This window comes from Chionomys nivalis, chromosome 3 (genome assembly GCF_950005125.1).
Source record: "Chionomys nivalis chromosome 3, mChiNiv1.1, whole genome shotgun sequence".
NCBI classification, from domain to species: Eukaryota; Metazoa; Chordata; class Mammalia; order Rodentia; family Cricetidae; genus Chionomys; species Chionomys nivalis.
The window spans coordinates 44906421-44925782 of NC_080088.1; positions in this window are offsets into that span (position 1 = coordinate 44906421).

Consider the following 19362-nt stretch of genomic DNA (forward strand, 5'->3'; position numbering starts at 1 on the left):
GTAGACATTTTCTTCCCTGCTCCTATATCCACCCTTCCTTCATCTCATCAGATGAAGTTCAAATGACCAAAAGACACTTAAGATCATGTTCAACCTCCTTAGCGGTCAGGGAAATGCAAATCAAAACAACTTTGAGATACCATCTTACACCTGTCAGAATGGCTAAAATCAAAAACACCAATGATAGCCTCTGCTGGACAGGATGTGGAGTAAGGGGAATACTCATACATTGCTGGTGGGAATGCAAACTTGTGCAACCACTTTGGAAATCAGTGTGGCAGTTTCTCAGGAAATTGGGAATCAACCTATCTCAGGATCCAGCAATACCACTCTTGGGAATATACGCAAAAGATGCCCAATCATACTACAAAAGCAAATTGTTCAACTATGTTCATAGCAGCATTATTTGTAATAGCCAGAACCTGGAAACAACCTAGATGCCCCTCAATTGAAGAATGGATAAAGAAAGTGTGGAATATATACACATTAGAGTACTACTCAGTGGTAAAAAATAATGACATCTTGAATTTTGCATGCAAATGGATGGAAATAGAAAACTCCTGAGTGAGATAACCCAGACCCCAAAAGATGAATATGGTATGTACTCACTCTTTAGTGGACTCTAGCCATAAACAAAGGACATTAAGCCTATAATTCACAAGCCTAGAGAAGCCAAATAACAAGATGAACTCAAAGAAAAACATATATAGAGATCCTCCTGGAAATTGGAAGCAAACAAGATCGCTGGGCAAAAGTTGGGAGCATGAGGGTGGCGGTAGGGGTGGGGATGGGGAAGGGGAGACGGGGAGAGAGAAGGGAGAAAAGAAAGACTGGAGAGCATTTGGGGGAGTAGGAGGGTAGAGATGGAGGAAGGGCAGATACACTTTTTAAAATTTTTTATGAATTTTAAAATAGTAAATTTTAAAATTTTATTAATCAATTAATTAAATTTTCCCCAGCCCAGCCTCAGTTTCCCTTTCCTCTTCTCCTCCCAGTTCCTCCCCAACATCCATCCACCCACTCCCTATCCCTTCACTTCAAAAAATTGTATGCCTTCCAGGTGGCCTTCTTGTGGGACTCCTTGGCAGAGGGAGCACGAGCTGTCTCTGACTCTGTTGTCTTCTGGCTGTTAGGTCTGTAATCAAGAGACTAGAGCTGTAATGTGCTGCTGGAGTTTGTGGGTACTAGCATGCAGGTTGGTGCCAGCTTCTTTCAAGACTAGTTTAGTAGTATTCAACCTCCCCTCCACCCCAAGACAGACACAGAAATCACAAATTTGTTCTCAGGTTTTTATTGTCAGTCAAATAAGTAGCCTTGGAAATGGGTGAAGATGCTGGATACCAGGGGTAAAAATATATAAGGCAACTTTTGTTACAAGTAGGTAGGTAAGAGCATGTATGTTTAGTGACAATGGAAAGGGCTGTGTGCAATGCTCGCTGTTTTTTTTATTTAACAGAGACATTAAGGGAGTAGAGAACTGTACAATTGACTCCTGGGAAAGAAAAAAAACTGAAAAATGGCAGTGCTAAAAAATGCAAATAGTCTGTGCAGTTTTGTTAAACTATATAAAAGGCTGATACAGCATTTTGTGTGTGTGTGTTGTGTTGTGTTATGGGGTCCCTCTCACAGCCCCTGTGTTTGAACAGATAGTGTGGAATAAACCTATCAAGAAAAGCTCAATTCATATTCCACCTCAAAGGAATGGAAATGGCAAGGGTGACATTTCTATTTCATCTCATGCTTATTTATTGCAGAAGAGCTTAAGCAAAATAGATAGTGAGTTAGTTGTGGGGGAGGGAAGGGAAGGCTTGATTTGTCTTGAATGTCTTCAGCATACCTGTTATTGCACTGGTACTTTGCATGGCTAATGTCCTTTGTCCTTTAATGACTAAGCTGGTAAAGGGCATGCATGATTCCACAATGGATGATCTAGCAATAACAATCTAGATGTGACATTGGCTATGAAAGCCTTTATGAGGTTAGTGTTTAACATCCAGGGCATTTATTCTGTGCCTAATGAACAACTGAGGTTATTTTGACACTGTGTGAGCAAGCCCCTCCCACCCGCAGCTCTTAGGATTATCCTAGGTCAAATATGCGCCCTCATATCATGCATTAAATCTTTGCAAGAGCATATAATTTCTACCTTTGAAATGTTAACATCTATCTTAGGTCAGCACAGAAAAAATGCTTCAGTCTTATTCTGCATTTTACACTGTCTGGGAAGAATTTTCAGTCTCCTTGCTATTCCATATTAGCTATAAGGTTGAGAATTCAATCATGCAGAATTTAAAAAAAAGAAAAAAGCTGGCTAGAACAGAGCTTCTGATAAGATGGTTAGCATAGCAGGAAATTTCCAAAGGGAAAGAAAAATGGATGACTCTTATAAACTAAAACAGGAGAGAGGGATGCAGGAATACATCTAATGCTGTCTAATCTAGAAGAGCCTTTAACCCACAAATGTAAAATTCAATAGAGTTGTAGAGATACATAAGAAATTGAGTTTCAACTTGATGTGAAGGCACATGAGAAAAGAAAAATGAGAAATTAGAATGATATAAAATTCACTTTTGTCTCTTTTAACACCAATGTGATCCTTTAGCTTTACATGTCAATTTGTCTTAAATGTTTTTAAAGTAGAAAATGAAAATAAGACCTAGAGGCACATCTAGAATCCTTCATTGCCCTGAACTGTGGAAGCACTGATGCCTGCTATTGCAAATTGCGAAGTGCCTGAAGGACTGGGTAGGGCTCACTTGGAGATCATGCCAAAGAGGTTATTTATTTATTTATTTATTTATTTATTTATTTATTTATTTATATTTTTAGCCCTTTTGCTTAGATTTTCAAAATGAAAAATACTGAGGAAAAAAATATCCTCTCTGAATGATGAACTCATAGAGCTGGGAGGGACCTCTGCTATGACACTACAGTACCCAGCATCCTTTTGCCAGCAGCAATGGCAAATGACCAGCTCCTACCTGGGCACTTCCAGGGATTGGTGTGTAGTTATAGTTATTAGAAAGGACCTCCACAAACAATTTTTCTTCCTTTTATTCCCCACTATTAATCTTCATTCTGCCCCCATGGAGCTCCACGGAGTAGTCACATCCTTCTTTCTGAAGGTGGCAACACAAACAACCTTGCAGAGAGAAGGCAAGGTAGAGCAAAGGAGCGATGGCCTCTCAGTTATAAAGAGGGACTGTGAAGTCATCCCTCATGTGGATCCAGCTTTGAGAGGAGAAGCTCGAAAAAACACTTGATGGAAAAAGAGCAGTGGAATCCACTTCCTAATGAAGACGGCTCTTGGGAAATGCATGAATATAAAGAGTGGTATCTTCAGACCGGAAGTTGGGACCATGGAAGATGTTGTTAATATGAAAGACAAAGGAAGAAGTACTTGATGTTTTAGAGTCATCACGGTGAAAAGACATTGAATTTTAACAAACCAGTGAGCTGTGAGATAATGTATTTCCTAGGAATTGCCGTTAGTTGTTCTGGTCTTTGATTTCTGATTTTCATTCTCATTCTCTCACCGTCTCCAGTATTCCTACCTGTGTGTAATTTAATGGATTTGAATCTGGTTCTGTTGATACTATTATATCATTAAGATCCTTATGTTCAATATGACAAGCAATGGCTGTGGCACTCCAGTCAATAATAGAAAGCAGTTTTTGCAAAGGAAAAAGGTTAACTACCTCTCTAGTTTGTGTTTTGTTTTTGTTTCTTCTTTTTGCTGTTCTTCTTCCTTTTTCATTGTTAATTTACCATATTTTTCAATTAATATTTTATTCATCCTTTGACATTTTTATGAATATGTACAAGGTATTTTGACCAAATCAATAGAACATCTCCCTGTCCTCGTCCCTCGATCCTTCAACGCATTCCTTTTCTGCCTTCACATCATCTTTTGTTTTCTTTTCATTATAGACACTGAGTATAATTAGTACTATGTAGGAGGAGAGCCTGCTTGTTTGTCCTGGATGCCTGGCTAGCTTAGCCCTGAAATAACCACACAGAAACTGTGTGGTTAAATCACTGGTTGGCCCATTAGCTCTAGCTTCTTATTGGTTAACTCTTATATTTCTATTAATCTGTATATCACCATGTGGCAGTGGCTTACCGGCAAAGATTTGGCATGTCTGACTCTGGAGGCGGCTCCATGGGGTCTCTCTGACTCTTTCCTTCTCCTTGTATTCAGTTCCATCTTTCCCAACTACCTAAGTTCTGCCCTATCAACAGGCCAAGGCAGGTTTTTTTTTATTCATTAATGGTAATTACAGCACACAGAGGGTACTCCCACATCAGTACTACCTCAATGAACATGGCTAAACTGCCAGTGACCACATTCCCCAAAAAAGTTTCTCTCATCCACAGTGGCCATCAGTTGCCAATAGGTCTTCATCTGGAGTCAAGACTTATGGGTCCCTTCCCCATCATTGCAGGAACTGATCTAGTACAGTCTTACAGGAAACTATAACTGCTATGAACTCATCAGTACTATGATCATGCCATATCCAGAAAACAGAATTTCAGAACACTCCTACTTGTCCTCTGTTCTTACATTTTCCCACCCACCCTTTAATGTTGCTACCCAAGCCTTGAGAAAGTTAATATAAATGTGGCCTGTATGGCTGAGAACTCAACGGTGAGTTATTCCCAGCACTTTGATCACTTTTGTCTCTTCATTGACTGCTGTCCACTGTAAAAACAAGACAACACAACATAAAAAAAAAACCTTCTCTGAAAGAGGTTGAGAGCAGCACTGAACTGTTGGGCAAGTTTCTACTCTTTTCACCAAGTCTCAAAAGAGTAGGAAAGAACTGAGAAGTAAAAATACAATCTTTTCTTACCCTATGAAGATGAGAAACAAAGTGCCTATTCCCACCAGCCTTCATGGAAACTTCAGGGCAAAGGAGAATGAGTTTTAAGACCATTCTAATTTTAATTTTTAAGGAACTATCAAACTGGTCTTCACAATGGTTTCAACCTTTTATATTTTACCAAAAATGTTTGTACAACTTCTCTATCTTTGCCAACATTATTCCATGTTATTTGATAGTACATATCCTAATGTATAATGAGATTTCATCTCATTCAGCTTTCCCCAAATGATTAGTGTTGTCAGCCATCTTTTTATGTACTTATTGGCTATCTGTAGGTATCTTCTTTAAAGATATTTATGCTTTAGTTCTTTGCCCATTTTTAAATTATGATGCTTGTTTTGTTGACTTTTAGGAGTTGTTTGTACATTCTTTTATTGAAGAACAGTATTCCATTAGGTAGACATACTAGATTGTGTTTTTATGTCTAACCTTTTTTAGATCAGAAGGCCTTTTACAATTTTAGCCTCAGCACAAAGACGTGGCCAGTAAATATCCATGTGTAATAACTACCAATAGAAAATCACTGATTTGTTCCATGAACATCTGGAAAGCACCTACATTATATTAAGAACAGTTTCAGCAGAAACTCTTCCTAAAGGCAGGGAATTAGAAATGATATGCACAAGCATCCTGAATATTTCATACTTATGCAGACAACATATGCTTCAGAACCTTTATTATTAATGCCTGCAAGTACATACCTTAAACAAAATTTCAAACTGATGCAAATATTATGGCAAAATCTTTGAGCAGTTTTTTTTCTAACATCTGAACAAGAAAATGTAGTAGAATATGTATTGACATAGTTTATGAATCTTTTTATCATATTACTATACATCTATTCTGCAAATGGATAGACAAAGATGTAGAAAGTGCCATTATAAAGTTGTATCTGTTTTACCAGAGACTGTGAAACATAAAGAATGAAGATTATGATCATGAAACATATCAAGTCTTATATAAAAGATAAACACTAGATGTAAGATATCTAAGCAGTTTTCTGAAGAGATAGGTCAGATACATGCCAACTACTATGAATGAAACACTCACTTCATTCAAGCAAAATGTGCCAGCTCTTTTTAATGGCATGATGTAATTAAAGAGGTTACGAAGTTCCAAGCCTAATAAAACCTCAAATCAATATGCTTATAAAGTCAAACTGTCTTCCTTTAGATAAGAACATAAATTAATGAAACAGGAAGCTTCTATCTCTTATAAAATACAAAGCTATTTATTAAAAACAAGAGTAAAACAAAGTAACAATAGTGGAAAATATTGCATAATTTACATACACACAACTAGCTCTTCAGGGACGCACTCAGCTATTCAAAATAACTGATGCTTTCTGCTTCCTTCTACATACATCATAATCCCATCTCTAATCTAAACATCCCTCGTTTCTCCATTTTGTATCCTTCCGGCCCAGTATACGGCCCCAACAGTGCTCACTTGATACAGCTTCTTGCTGCCATCTTGTTTCTATGCGCCTACTCACTCACATCACATATTAGCAGAACCAGAAGGGATCTTCTGAAGACATAAACCAGAGAACACATTCCCTTCTGCCTGACAACTCATGGTCTTGTTCTCCAGCAGGTTCTACACCACCTGGCCCAAGCTAGACCCTCATCTTTTGGTTCTCTTGCTTTTGATCACAAGGTCCAAAAGATGTTGGGCTTCTTTCAGTGCCTTGACACATTTCAGAACGTCTACACATGCATTTCCTTGAGCCTGGACTACTTGTCATGCCCAATTTTCCCAGGACGAGATCTCTTTGATCTCATTTTCTCAGAAAGGTCTTATGAAACTAATCCACCCAAAGGGGCATCCCTGCAGTCCTTTATTATTAATATTTAACAAATTTCTCTTGACATTTATTCTACTTTGCAATTATTTTAGTCACTTGTTAATTTTTTCTCACTTCCATGAGAGTCTTGTTCCCTTTTGCATTCTGAGAGCTTAGCAATAAAAGATAACAATAATTATTTATGAAATCAATATTTTGTGATGTCTATGTTATCTCAATTTACCCATAGAATTCTCTCAATATTATAACCAGTTCCTACACCTAAATCAAATAGTGTATAATCTTCAGACATTTTTATTGTCTAGTCCAGACAGAACAAATTCTTCTGGAGACTGTCTGCTAACAGATGAATCATTAGTGTTTCACAAGGTGTTTACTTTTTGTCCTAGAAGGCAAATATTAAAATATAGGGCTGAAAACGTATTCATACAAAAACAAAGACATTACCTTGAATTGTATTGAACTTAAAGGCAAAGAGGGAAGATAGCAGACCACTGCTCCACCTGGCACTCAGTGTAGGCGAGGACCATCTTTACATTGATGGCAACAAAATCCAACTAGAAACTTGCCTGGATTAAACACAAAAGACAGCCTAAGACCAAGTCTAGTAAATTTCTATGTTTGCTCAGTGACAACTGGCACCACTGGGTTTGTTCCATCTTCTGAGTCATCAGAGAAAATGTGTCAGATTAACTTCTTGTGAGGCATGAAGGCTGTTCTTGGTTATCAACTTGACTGTATCTGGCATGAACTGTGATCTGGAAATGGAGGGCACAACAGTGAGAGATTTTCTACTTGGTCTGAATAGGTGAATCCACTTTTATTCTGGACCTTTGAGATAGGAAGATACTCACCTTTGATCCAGATCTTGACGGGAAGACACAAGCCTTTAATCCAGATCTTGAGGCATGAATACATACCTTAAATATGGACCATGTCTTCTGCTGGACGTTTATATAAGGACACATAAGAAAACTTTTGTTCTTTGCCTGCTTGCCCTCGTCTTGCTAGTACAACCATTCCTTCACCAGCATGGAAGCCCACTTCTTCAGAATTTCAGCATATAAGGAAGACCAGCGGAGACATCCAGCTTTGTGGGACTAAGCAACTACTAGATTCTTGGACTTTACATTCACAGTTAGCAATTGGTGGATCAACTGCACTGCCGTTTATATGCCATTCCAATAAATCCCCCCCCACACACACACACACAAGCACGCATGCACACAGAGGATCTTTTCGTAAAATATTATGTGTGGGTTTTTTGTTGTCATTCTTGGTTTTTTGTTTTGTTTCAATTTGCTGTTGTTTATTTTTATTGTTGTTCTTCCTTGTCTGTGTTAGAGTCCTCTACTTCAATTAGCACATGTAAGAAAACTGGTCAATTTCAAAATGAGATCTGAAATGGAAAGGTATATCCTAAATAAGAGAGAACTCAATAAGGAACATAATAAAAATGAACAGAAATAGAAAATAAAGGTAGTAACTGACCTGCGAAAGGGACTGTATTCTCTAGACATCATGGGTCAATGATTCAGGACCTGTGTTTTCTTTCTTTTTAAACTTCTTTCTTTGTGAATTATTTACCTTCCCACTAAAAATGATCACTAATTTACAGATTATCACACTTAGGTCTTCACTCACAGGGCTCTATGTCAACTTGTTACAAAAATACTTTCATGGCAATGTTTATACCACACTGTGAACAGTAAAGTTGTGGGGCCACCCTAGGTGTTCAGCCACAGAGCAATAAAGGACATGTATATTCATCATCACAGACAATAAAGTTATATCATTCACATAAAATTTGATACAACTAAAAATAATAATTTTAAGTAAATTAAGCCAGTCTCAGAAAAATCAAATATTATATGCTTTTTCTCATTATAGTTCTTAGATTTTAAATAGATAAATAAAATCATGTGTGTATGTGGCATTAAAGTGAAAATATTATAGAGGAATAAAGGGACTAACAGGAATGGTGAAAGAGGAGAGTGTTGGGTGAATATAATCAATGAACAATAGATACTTGTATAAAAATGTTATTTACCATAGGGTTATATACAATGAAAAATTTAAAAACATAAAAGACTCAAGTAAATAAAGTTAATTTATAACTATTTTAAAAGGAAATCCTCTTTTTCTCCTAAACAGTGTGTGTGTCTGTGTGTGCATGTGTGTTTGTGCGTGTGTGTGTATGTGTAATGCTCCTAAACTTAGGATGAGTTAGCATCCCAGTATCATAAGGCAAAAATACTCTTAGTACACTTATCAAATGCCATAGTTTATGAACACTGTACTGTGTTGGTTATCCTTGTGACTGCTTGGCTGATGGGAGCTCTGGTTCTTTGCCATTAGCCAGCATCAAGACACAATATTGTCCAGCACATGGCTGGTTACTCTGAGGAAAGGTTACAACTCAAGATACAATGTGTGATGTCTGCTTTCTTATGAATTACTGCTGAAGAGCACTGGACCATGAACATGTAGACTTCAGCAGAAGCACCTGTGGCTTTCCTTGGTGTCTCAGTCATCCTTAGTTATAAGCCAGCTGCATTCTCAGTTCCCTTAAGAGGACAAATTAGCCGCTCAATAAGCAAATGAGTGTTTATTGTTTTCAGTCTCATCAGCTCAGCCTCTTCATGAAGCAGGAAGACAACATCCTACTTGCATTCTGGTTACCTGGGAGGTGAGCTTCATGACATCTAAGATCCTCTGTACCACTAAGATGTTTTAAGAAAGGTACAGCAAAACTTGAATTTTTTTCTAGCATTCAGAATCTGAGTTGCTACTTGCCTTTAGCTTCTTTAGTAAAACATTTAATACTGATTTGTACCTTAAAGACTGACAAACTTTCAGAATGAAGGGCCAGATGGTAAATCCTATATGCTTTATGGACCATGGAGTCTGTGCCACAATTCCTACCTCCACTGTTTTAAAAGAAAAGCACCCAGCCCCGCACTCAGGCATTAGATGCTTTATGTTCCAATAAAACATTTTTATATGAAAACCAAATGCAATCCATACTTTGTCTGTATCTACTCTAGACACATACTCTATGTAGGAGGATGTAGCATTTGTGGAGCTAGGAGCACTTTCCAGCACAAAACAATGTAGAATAAGAACCCATCACCATAACTTAGTCCCTTTGAAGATAAGTGCTCTTCACCCTTCTTAGCAAGCTGCCACTTTCATGTCACTCCAGGCTTTCCCAGTGTTCCTTCCAGCTCTCTGTAACATCCAACTGTTGGTCAATTCTATAGAATGTCACAAAATTTGTGGCACACTTCCTAAGGTTAGTGTTCTAACAATTCAAATTGCTTGTTGTCCTCTGTTTGTTCTTGGTGGTATCTTAAAATCACTATGACTGCTTCAGCCTGTGTGACAATTCATTGTGTCAGCTCAGGACAGGCAACGGTTCTGTTGTCTAAGAGAGTCCCAAACTGTAGCCTAGAAGATAAAATAATGGCAGAAAGTAAGACCAGGGTTAAGAAAACATTATTTAAAAAAATCTGTGTATGAACATGATAGAAGAGGCTTCATGTATTAATAGCATTTGTAGAACAATGTACTAATGTCACTAGCCAAGAACACAAAGTGCTAACTCTCAATGGCCAAGAAAGAGTTCATCTCTAAAGCGTAGATGCATATATGAATATGAAGAGTGTGCTGAATAGGCATCCAATTGTTTCTCAGAAGTTGTTTGGGAGACACACTGTGTTGGATTGGCCCTTTGTGAACATGTTTGTTGTTCAGAAGTTTGTGGTCAGCATGGAACCCTTTAGGAAGACCCAGGTGTTGTGTAGTTATATAAAAGAAGGTAAACACAGCTTTTGGCTAGCATTGAGACAGCATGCACCATGCTAATGGATTTAGTTTGTTTAAGTGGAGGTTATCTTAGGTGGTGGATTGGAGACAACAGCCTTCTTTCAGAATCTGAGGCACTGTACAAGAAAAGTATTTATGGAGTTATGGCCTACATAGGAAGCCTGATGCAGGGAGAATGGGAGCAGGACGGTTGGATCCGATAATGTATAATTCCCACATAGACATATGCAAAGTACAGAGATCAAAAAGGAAGCCAACAGAATGAACCATCTGCGACCATCTTCTACATGACATTTGGAGTCACTAAGATTCTGGGACTACCCTCTGAAAAGTGGCCATTCCTTCACGAGTAAGAAGAGACATTTGACTAGCTGTGGTGGCACATGCTTTTAGTCCCAGCACTCACGAAGCAAAGGCAGGCAGATCTCTGTGAGTTCAATGTCAACTTCGTCTACAAAGTAGGTTCCAGGACAGCCAAGGCTACACAGAGAAACCCTGTCTCAAAAGAAACCAAAATCAAAACAAAATAAAACAAAAATCAGAAAGAGAGACATCAAAGAGCCCAAAAGAAACAAACATTTCATTTCAAAGCTTTGCTGTGAAAATGAAACATAACAGATTTCAAATTCTGAAGGAACTTTTGAGACTGATTCTCATTTGAAAGGGTCCCTGTATGGATGTAGTCTCTTAACCACACAGAGCAGTCTGCAAAAGAATGGAAGATCTGCACACAGATCTGCTCATCTCAGAAGGCTTCATCACCCTCAGTCCTCCAGTCTACTGTGTCTCTCATCTGCCCTCTTAGCTCTTTTCCTGACTGTGGGGATATAGGCACTAGACAAGGGTTTAGTGTCAGTATGGTATTTTCTCTTACTCAGTTTTAAGTCCTTCTCCCTCATTTTTTTCTTAATTTCCCCTTTACACACCTACTTTCTGCTTTATGTCTTTTTCATCATTCTTTTCATTCTTATTTTCCATCTCCTCTTAATTTTCTTGATATATATTTCTCTTTCTAATTTCAAAGCTGCACAGGGAAATGCATATACTTCCAATTTTTACAGTTAATAATTTTTTTCTGAAATTGACTTCTATTTTAAAGTTAATAATGATAAATTTCTACCTATATGTACATATATAGAGATGTATATGTACACCCAGATATATACATACATAATATGGATATATACATATATAATGCTATGTTACTTTTATTAACAAGGGTTACAAAATGATTTTGAATTGACTGTGTGCATGGAATATTCCTTTGCTTTTATTTTATTATTTTTCCCATGGATCAGCCCTTCACATCATATCTTAACTGTCCAGAAGTAGCACCTTGACCTTTGAATCTGCACCTGCCCTTTCCAAAGATCAATACATCTCTACCCTGGCCTTTTCTTTCATCCTTTGAAATGAATGGAAGGGATGTCAAACTTTCCTTCTGCAAGCCTAAGCACTTTGGAAGGTGAGCAGAGAGGAGGTACTGGGTCTCATACTTTACACAATTAAGTAACATGCTGCCTTGGCAGAGCACACTGGGAAAATACATCATGTCACTGCCTAGCCCTTCTCTAATGCCGTTTATGCACTCCACCTACCCAGTGTCCAAGTTTCCCCCTTCATCGGGAGTCTGGGTTCCTTTGCACAATGCACAGCTCTAGCACACTGCTCCATTTTTATCTGGCAACCTATTTCTGGCCTCATTTCTATGCATGCAGATGTGGGTTTCTGCCCTCTGGAGAGCTAGCAGGCACCCTGTGGTCTGAATCCTCTTGTCCCTGAACATTAGACACTCTGTTACCCATGAAAAGCCAGCAGAGAAATGATGTAGATAGGCAGCCTTAGAAATTCCACTTTTATTTCAGTCAATTAGCATGTTTCCTTCTCTTCTTCCTGTCAGCACAGAAAGATAACAAGCTCAGGAAAATGTAAAGGTAACACTGATTGGAAGGCAACCGGGGGAGCTGCGCATTTCAGTTTGTGGTAGTAGAAAGACTAATTTCTAGCACCAGCTTATCTTCCACAAAAGATAAGAAAGTTCCAGAAAATATTCCTGGGGAGTGAAATTTTCTCAGATGAAATTGTTCATGCCCCCATTGTTTTAAACATGAATACACAGTGTGTTGCCAACACATCAGTTTCTCTTCTTTTGATGGCTGTATCCTTAAGATGTTCATTCATACTAATTATCACCACATTCTGGTTGAGTGGTCCCTGGTCTGCCCTGCCCTTTTACATTCAACCTTTCTTACCTGACCCCAGAAACCTCAGTTCATCAAGTCCTTCCTCTGCTCAGTTCTTTCCTGACTTCGGATGTCAGTGCTGTCCATCACCAGCCCTTTCATGCCCTTTCATGTTGGTTGCACAACAGACACTGCTTGCTTTAGTTCCATCACCCCAGTGAAGGGTTCTCTTGCTTTATTGCTGCCTGTTTCTCTCCTTCCACTATCAAACTGTGGGTTGTTGTAAGAGCTAAACTCTTAGGTTTCTGCTTTTCTTGATCGTTTATTCATCATTTATTCAATCATCTCACCTTTATCAGTCAGTTATCATCCCCCATGATGTTCATCCAGACTCTATCAAAATTCAAGCATTCAATATTACATGGATAACCAGTAACCAACATCTTAGCATCTCTGTGTACTCAAAATTTAGCTGGTTACTTCTCTCCTCCCTCTCGCTACATTGCAATGATTATTTGTGTGTGTGCTTGTGTGTGTCTGCTGCTTGGTAGAGACCATAGCTTATCATATAGGTGGTAAATTTAATTAAAATTAAATTTAATTTTAATTTAAATAAATAAGAAATAAATAAGACCACACTCACCAAGATAGGTGAACACCATCCAATCTGTAGAGGTTCTAAATATACCATACAAAGAAGGAAAGTGGATTTTCTCTCTCCTATAACGATAGCATCCATCTTCTCCTGTCATTATTACCCTCCATTCTTGGCCCTACTTAGAACTTAGTATTAAGGTTTCCCTGGCTCTCAGAACTTTGTGATGGGACAGGATTTCCTTCATCTGATTTGAAGTTTCTTGAAGTGGATATCAAGAGCTGCATTAAGGACATTCAAGGTTTTCTGCATGTACCATCAGTCTAATCTTGGTTTTTATGATTCTTCAATGTGGATCATCATTGCTGTTCAAAAAGACTGTCCATTGTGTATATAGTACTACTCCTATCTTTACTGCAATTCTGCATCTCTGGTTTGTGGCCTTTCCTTTTACGTGGAATGCTTTGCTGTGTGGGTACTGACAGTCAACTACAGCTGACAGTAAGCAGTGATTTTACAGGAGTTTCTGTATCCCACTTGTCAAGAACTCACCTGAGTAAGAGTTATTAGCTCTGTTTTGATATCCACTTTGAGTTTATTTAGGAAAAGAGACTTAACCATTCTGGGATCCCATTCCGTCATATAAAAAAATGAGAAAAATACATGAACTATCACTTCAGGTTGGTTGAACACATAGAATAATACATGTGAAGCACTTAGCATAGACCCAACCCCAATGAGTACTCAGTAATGTTAGCTGTCATAATTTTCGGTGTATCTTCCTTCACCATGCTGAACCCAGCTTTACAGAGTGTTTAGTTGGTGGATCATTTCTTGTGGGAATGAAATTGCAATAATCATGCACTGGAGACTGAACACAATCTGTGCTGAATGTAATGACTTGCTGAGGACAGGCAAGTCATATATGGAAATGTTATCAGGCAGATTGATGATGTCATAGGAGCAAGTTCTCTCCTTCTATTTACCTGCAGCTGTGTCTAGGTAGAATGACAAGGGCATTAATGGTGCTTCATATATATAATGTATTACACAAACTCCACAGAATCCTCAAGTTAGGAACTTAAATTTAAGACTCAACAAATTCTTCAAATTAAGGCATATGAATAGTAAGTTTCTAAGTCAAAGGACGCATGACCCTAGGGTTCCTTCTCATTGTGGATCCAAAAGAGCACCTCCCAGTGGAGACCGAACAGGAAAGAGAAATCACTGTGGTTTTGGACCTTCATCACTAACTTGGCCTCTCTCTTCTACAGCACATGGATAAGAGATTTTCCTTAAAAACACAATCCAGCACTGGTGCTTCATGAATGGTTACTAGTTTCAAGCAGTAGCTTAAGAGAAGATATGATTTGATCAATGAAATTTGTATGACAGATCTTTGTTTTGTAACACTCCTCATTAATTTTTTTATCACTTTTTTTTATTTATTTATTAAAGATTTCTGCCTTCTCCCTGCCACCACCTCCCATTTCCCTCCCCCTCCCCCAACAAGTTACCCTCCCTCATCATCTCTAAGAGTAATCCAACATTAACATTTGTTAGAGGAGGCCACTTGTTCATCCCAGCCGCCCAAAACCAAAATAACCACACAGAAACTGTATTAATTAAAACGCTGCTTGGCCCATTAGCTCTAACTTATTATTGGCTAACTCTTACATCTCAAGATTTCAAGTAATCTGTGCTTCACCATGAGGTCATGGCCTACCAGCAAAGTTTCAGCACATCTGTCTCAGCATTCCATGGCTTCTCCCTCACTGCCTTCCTTCTCCCAGCATTCAGTCCAGTTTTCCTCACCTACCTAAGTTCTGCCTTATCAATAGGCCAAGACAGTTTCCTTGTTCATAAACCAATAAAAGTAACGTATAGACAGAAGGAACTCCCACACAAAACATTAATAAATATACATTTTTTGTTGTTTTTCCAAATGTATGTAGACAGCAAGGTCTAGTCCTGAGAAAGAAACATAAAGTGAAACAAACCTCCATCATGTCTTCTGAATATCTTTCAGGACCTTTTTCTGCTCCTGAAGGTAACTCTTTCTCCTGTCTCATTTAACACATGGTTCTCAGGATACTCACACAAGAGAGTGACATACATAGGCTCATGGTCTCCTAGGGTTTCGGAGTCCAAGATCACAATTTTCTAACTTTTAAATTTCTCCTTTGCTTAAATAGTAACAATTCCTGCATCAATTTACCAAATTTCTCCCTGATGATCATGGTAAACTGTGTGCCCACTGGAGTATGAACCTCACAAAAATGCTCTAAAGATGTTTGTTAATTGAGTTTGAAATATCAGATTCTTAGATTTGTACATCTTATGATGTTTTCAATAGACAAACAGCTCCTCTCAGCTTCATCACAAGAAGGAGGTTCACTGCACACTGTTCTCTGATGGGCAGACAGATAACAGCATAAACAGATTTCAAACACTCCGTGTCGAGGTCTACTCAGTGACTGTCAGTCACTACCATTAACTCACACCTGCTACTGCATGTCATCATGGTTTTTTTCAGCTCAGCCACCTATGTATGTCTATCTAGATGGAATTTTTACTTTTTTTAAGATGATTTACACTCAATATTATACAAGATTGTTAGAAAAAAATGCTTAGGCCATTCTTTCCCTCAGAAATCTGTTTTATTCTCTTACTATTTTGAAGCACTGGAATTGGCAAACACTTTTGGAAAAGGTCAAGATTATAAAGATTTCAGGTTATGTTGGCCAAAAGACAAAATCAAGGGCATTGTGTAGGTGTACAGATAAAAGAGTGAAAACTTCCACGTACATTTTATCCATGAAACTAAAAACATGTTTATGGACACTGAAATGTGAACTTTCTCATTCCTAATTAATTTTAAGATGCAAACAGTTCTTATAAAAACAGACTGGAAGAGAAGCTGTTTGTGGGATGGGTGGGAATGGTAGATCCGGTTGTAGATTTTCAAATCTCTGTTAGAAAATAAACCAACAAAACAAACAAACAAAACAAAACAAAAAAGCTGGGCAGTGGAGATGTACACCTTTAATCCTAGCAATTGTGAGGCAGAGGCAGGGTGGATTTCTGTGAGTTCCAGGCCAGCCTGAACTAAAAGAGCTAGTTTTCAGGACAGGCTCCAAAGTTACCAAGAAACCCTGTCTCAAAAACAGAAAGAAAGAAAGAAAGAAAGAAAGAAAGAAAGAAAGAAAGAAAGAAAGGAAGGAAGGAAGGAAGGAAGGAAGGAAGGAAGGAAGGAAGGAAGGAAGGAAGGAAGGAAGGAAAGAAAGAAAGAAAGAAAGAAAGAAAGAAAGAAAGAAAGAAAGAAAGAAAGAAAGAAAAAAGAAAGAAAAGAAAAAAGAAAATAAACCAGGCTTAGGAATTCTTATTCCTACCTTCAAAGGGAAATAAAATTTACCCTCAAATGTCTCTGAATCAGGTTTCCATGGTATAGTAGCTTCATTACATAATAAAAACAGTCTATTTTACAGAGGCAAGACCTTGTCAAGCAGTTATAAGTCACAAAGATAAATTAAACCAGCAGATGCAAAATACACAGGGAAGGGAAGAGATATTCACATTGAGATGGCAGAGATATTCACAAGAGATGGCAGAACTGCTGGCTTCAAGGGGAACCTAGAGCATAGTCAGCAGCTTATTTTTTCCTGTGTTTGTGGCTTTTTAAAATCTATCTCTGCTGTCTTCTCCCTGTGTGCAGATGTCATTCGTAGCCACCACGGAAAGCTCTTTTACACTTGGTGGGAAATCTGGCTCCAGGCAGCATGAGGCTCACACTCTGCAGGTTCTCTCATCTCCAGAAAGGCCATTCTATATTTTCAGTTGAGGATACACAGTCCCAGGGTGGGTGACATAACAGATGCTGCCAACCCTTCACCTACATCCCCTCAGGCCCAGGTCCATCTTCTAGGCTTGACTCTCACTGTGAGCTGTCACTCATGACAACAAGCCACTACATCTCTTTGTTGGAGAACTTGCCCTCAGGCAACTGGGACCACTTGGATACTCTTATAGGTGTCTGAAAGAGCCTGGAAATCTGTCCCTGGCAGGTGTCCTTTAAGCAATGACAGACAGGTATGGAAATAGACTCTTAGCTGCCTTTCTTAAAAGTGGATTGTAGCCTGAATGGCCTTCAGAGCCCTCCTTGGGAATGAGCCCACAGTATCTGTTCAGCAAAGAGAGAGCATAGCTGGAGGAAATTGCCAGCTTTAGGGAGGACTACTCAAGGGAGGTTGGCCATAGGTTGGCATTTAAGGATGTGGACATCAGTAGATTGTCTAGCATTCTCTGTTAAAAGTCACTGTACCTAATCCTTTAGCACAAGTCATATGGTTGATGCTGAATACCTGCTTTTCTTAGGGCACTTGGAATTTGGGGTGGGTGCTGGGTAGAGACCACCCATGTGACTGACCCCTACTGAGCTTTCTTGTTTGGCAACACCCATAATTTGTCGTAGTTCCTGTAATGTAGGAATTAAACATATCCTGTGGCCTTAAAAGCATATAGCTCTCTTTCTTTTAGCTCCTCCCACTTGTTCTTTCTTTTTTCTGATGTCACTTGGTATTTAGCTGCTGTAATGAAGTATAGCCATGGTACAAGTATATGGTAAGCCCTCACAGCAAGCTTTCGAACTCGCAGTGGGTGGGAGGACCCCTTTCCAGAACACACCCGCCCACTGTGCCCTGGCTGACTCTTCTCTATCAGTTGTCAACCTTCCTCCTCAACTTTCATTGTTTTTCTTGGGCACATTTCCTAGTGATGTTTGCATGACTCTCCATACCATGGCTTTTTGGCAGGACTGAATCCAAGAATCTGGTTATCTTAATCCATACCTGAGCACTGTGACCACAAGTGTGGAGTGCTGGGACAATGTAAATCTTGGTAACCTGTTCATGCCTGAAGCCAGAAGGAAAAGAGCAGATCACCAGTAGTCAAAGAAAGGGGCCAAATGCTAAATACACTTAGACAATAGCTAATCCACATACAGCATGGTTTTTCCCTGAATATACAAAATTTTACAAGCTGAAATATCTTGATCTTTTCTCAGGGAATAGCCTTACCTAAATATGCCTTTTGTATCCATTATTGGTCTTTTTTTTTTTTTCAAAATAAAGTGAGGTGTTATATCACCCAGCATCAGTAATGAAATTAGAAAGGAATCAATGCCTTATTGGTTTGAATATACTCATCATTTTGCAAGCTTGTGAGTGAGCCTCCTCCCTCATCTAGTTTTTCAGCATCTAACTTAAGCTAGCGTGCTGGAGAAATGAAAATTTGCTTTGCTTCATAAAATTTTCAATGGAATGCCAAACTTAAATGTGTAATATCTAAAGATATATTGGAATGAATTTATCTAAGTAAAATTTCATCTTGAGTTTAGTGATCTTGAGAAATAAAATACCAGCTTATAAGGACATTGACTGGAAGTGTTTTTAATGGTTCTCTTGTTTTCTCCCAGCAGTCATGGGATATCTTTGACCTTCTCTCCCTTAATTAGGATTTCTTTATCCTTTTATGACAAGATATGGTCAAAAAAAGAACTTCATGCACCCTGAAATTGTTTCAAATGACTCATATATGTTCAAAATGAAATGAAAGTTATTTCCACTCTCACCTACCTGTGGTTAATGGCTTTAAAACAACCATTTTCATAACTGTTTGCTTACTACCACAACCTGGCTCCTAACTTTTTACACTTAAAAAATATGTCACAAATGTCTTCCCAGGTCCTAACCATTAGAAAACGTCATTGTTGCAGTGACTACATGGCATTCATTGGCGCCATCCCCATTAGGTATCCTTTGCTATTTATTACCTCTTAGACATTTCTTTATTAATAGTGACACTTGGGTTGTTTCTAACTTTTCACAACCCAAATCACTACTCAAGGAAGCATCATGCTACACATTCCTCCGTGACATTTTGAGAGGTTTTGTAGAATAATTGCCTACAAGTTGATTGGCTGAAGTAAAGCATAAGCACATTTAAATTCTTAGAAACAATTTGAAAGTTATATTGAAAGAAACTATATACAAGAGTACCAGTTTT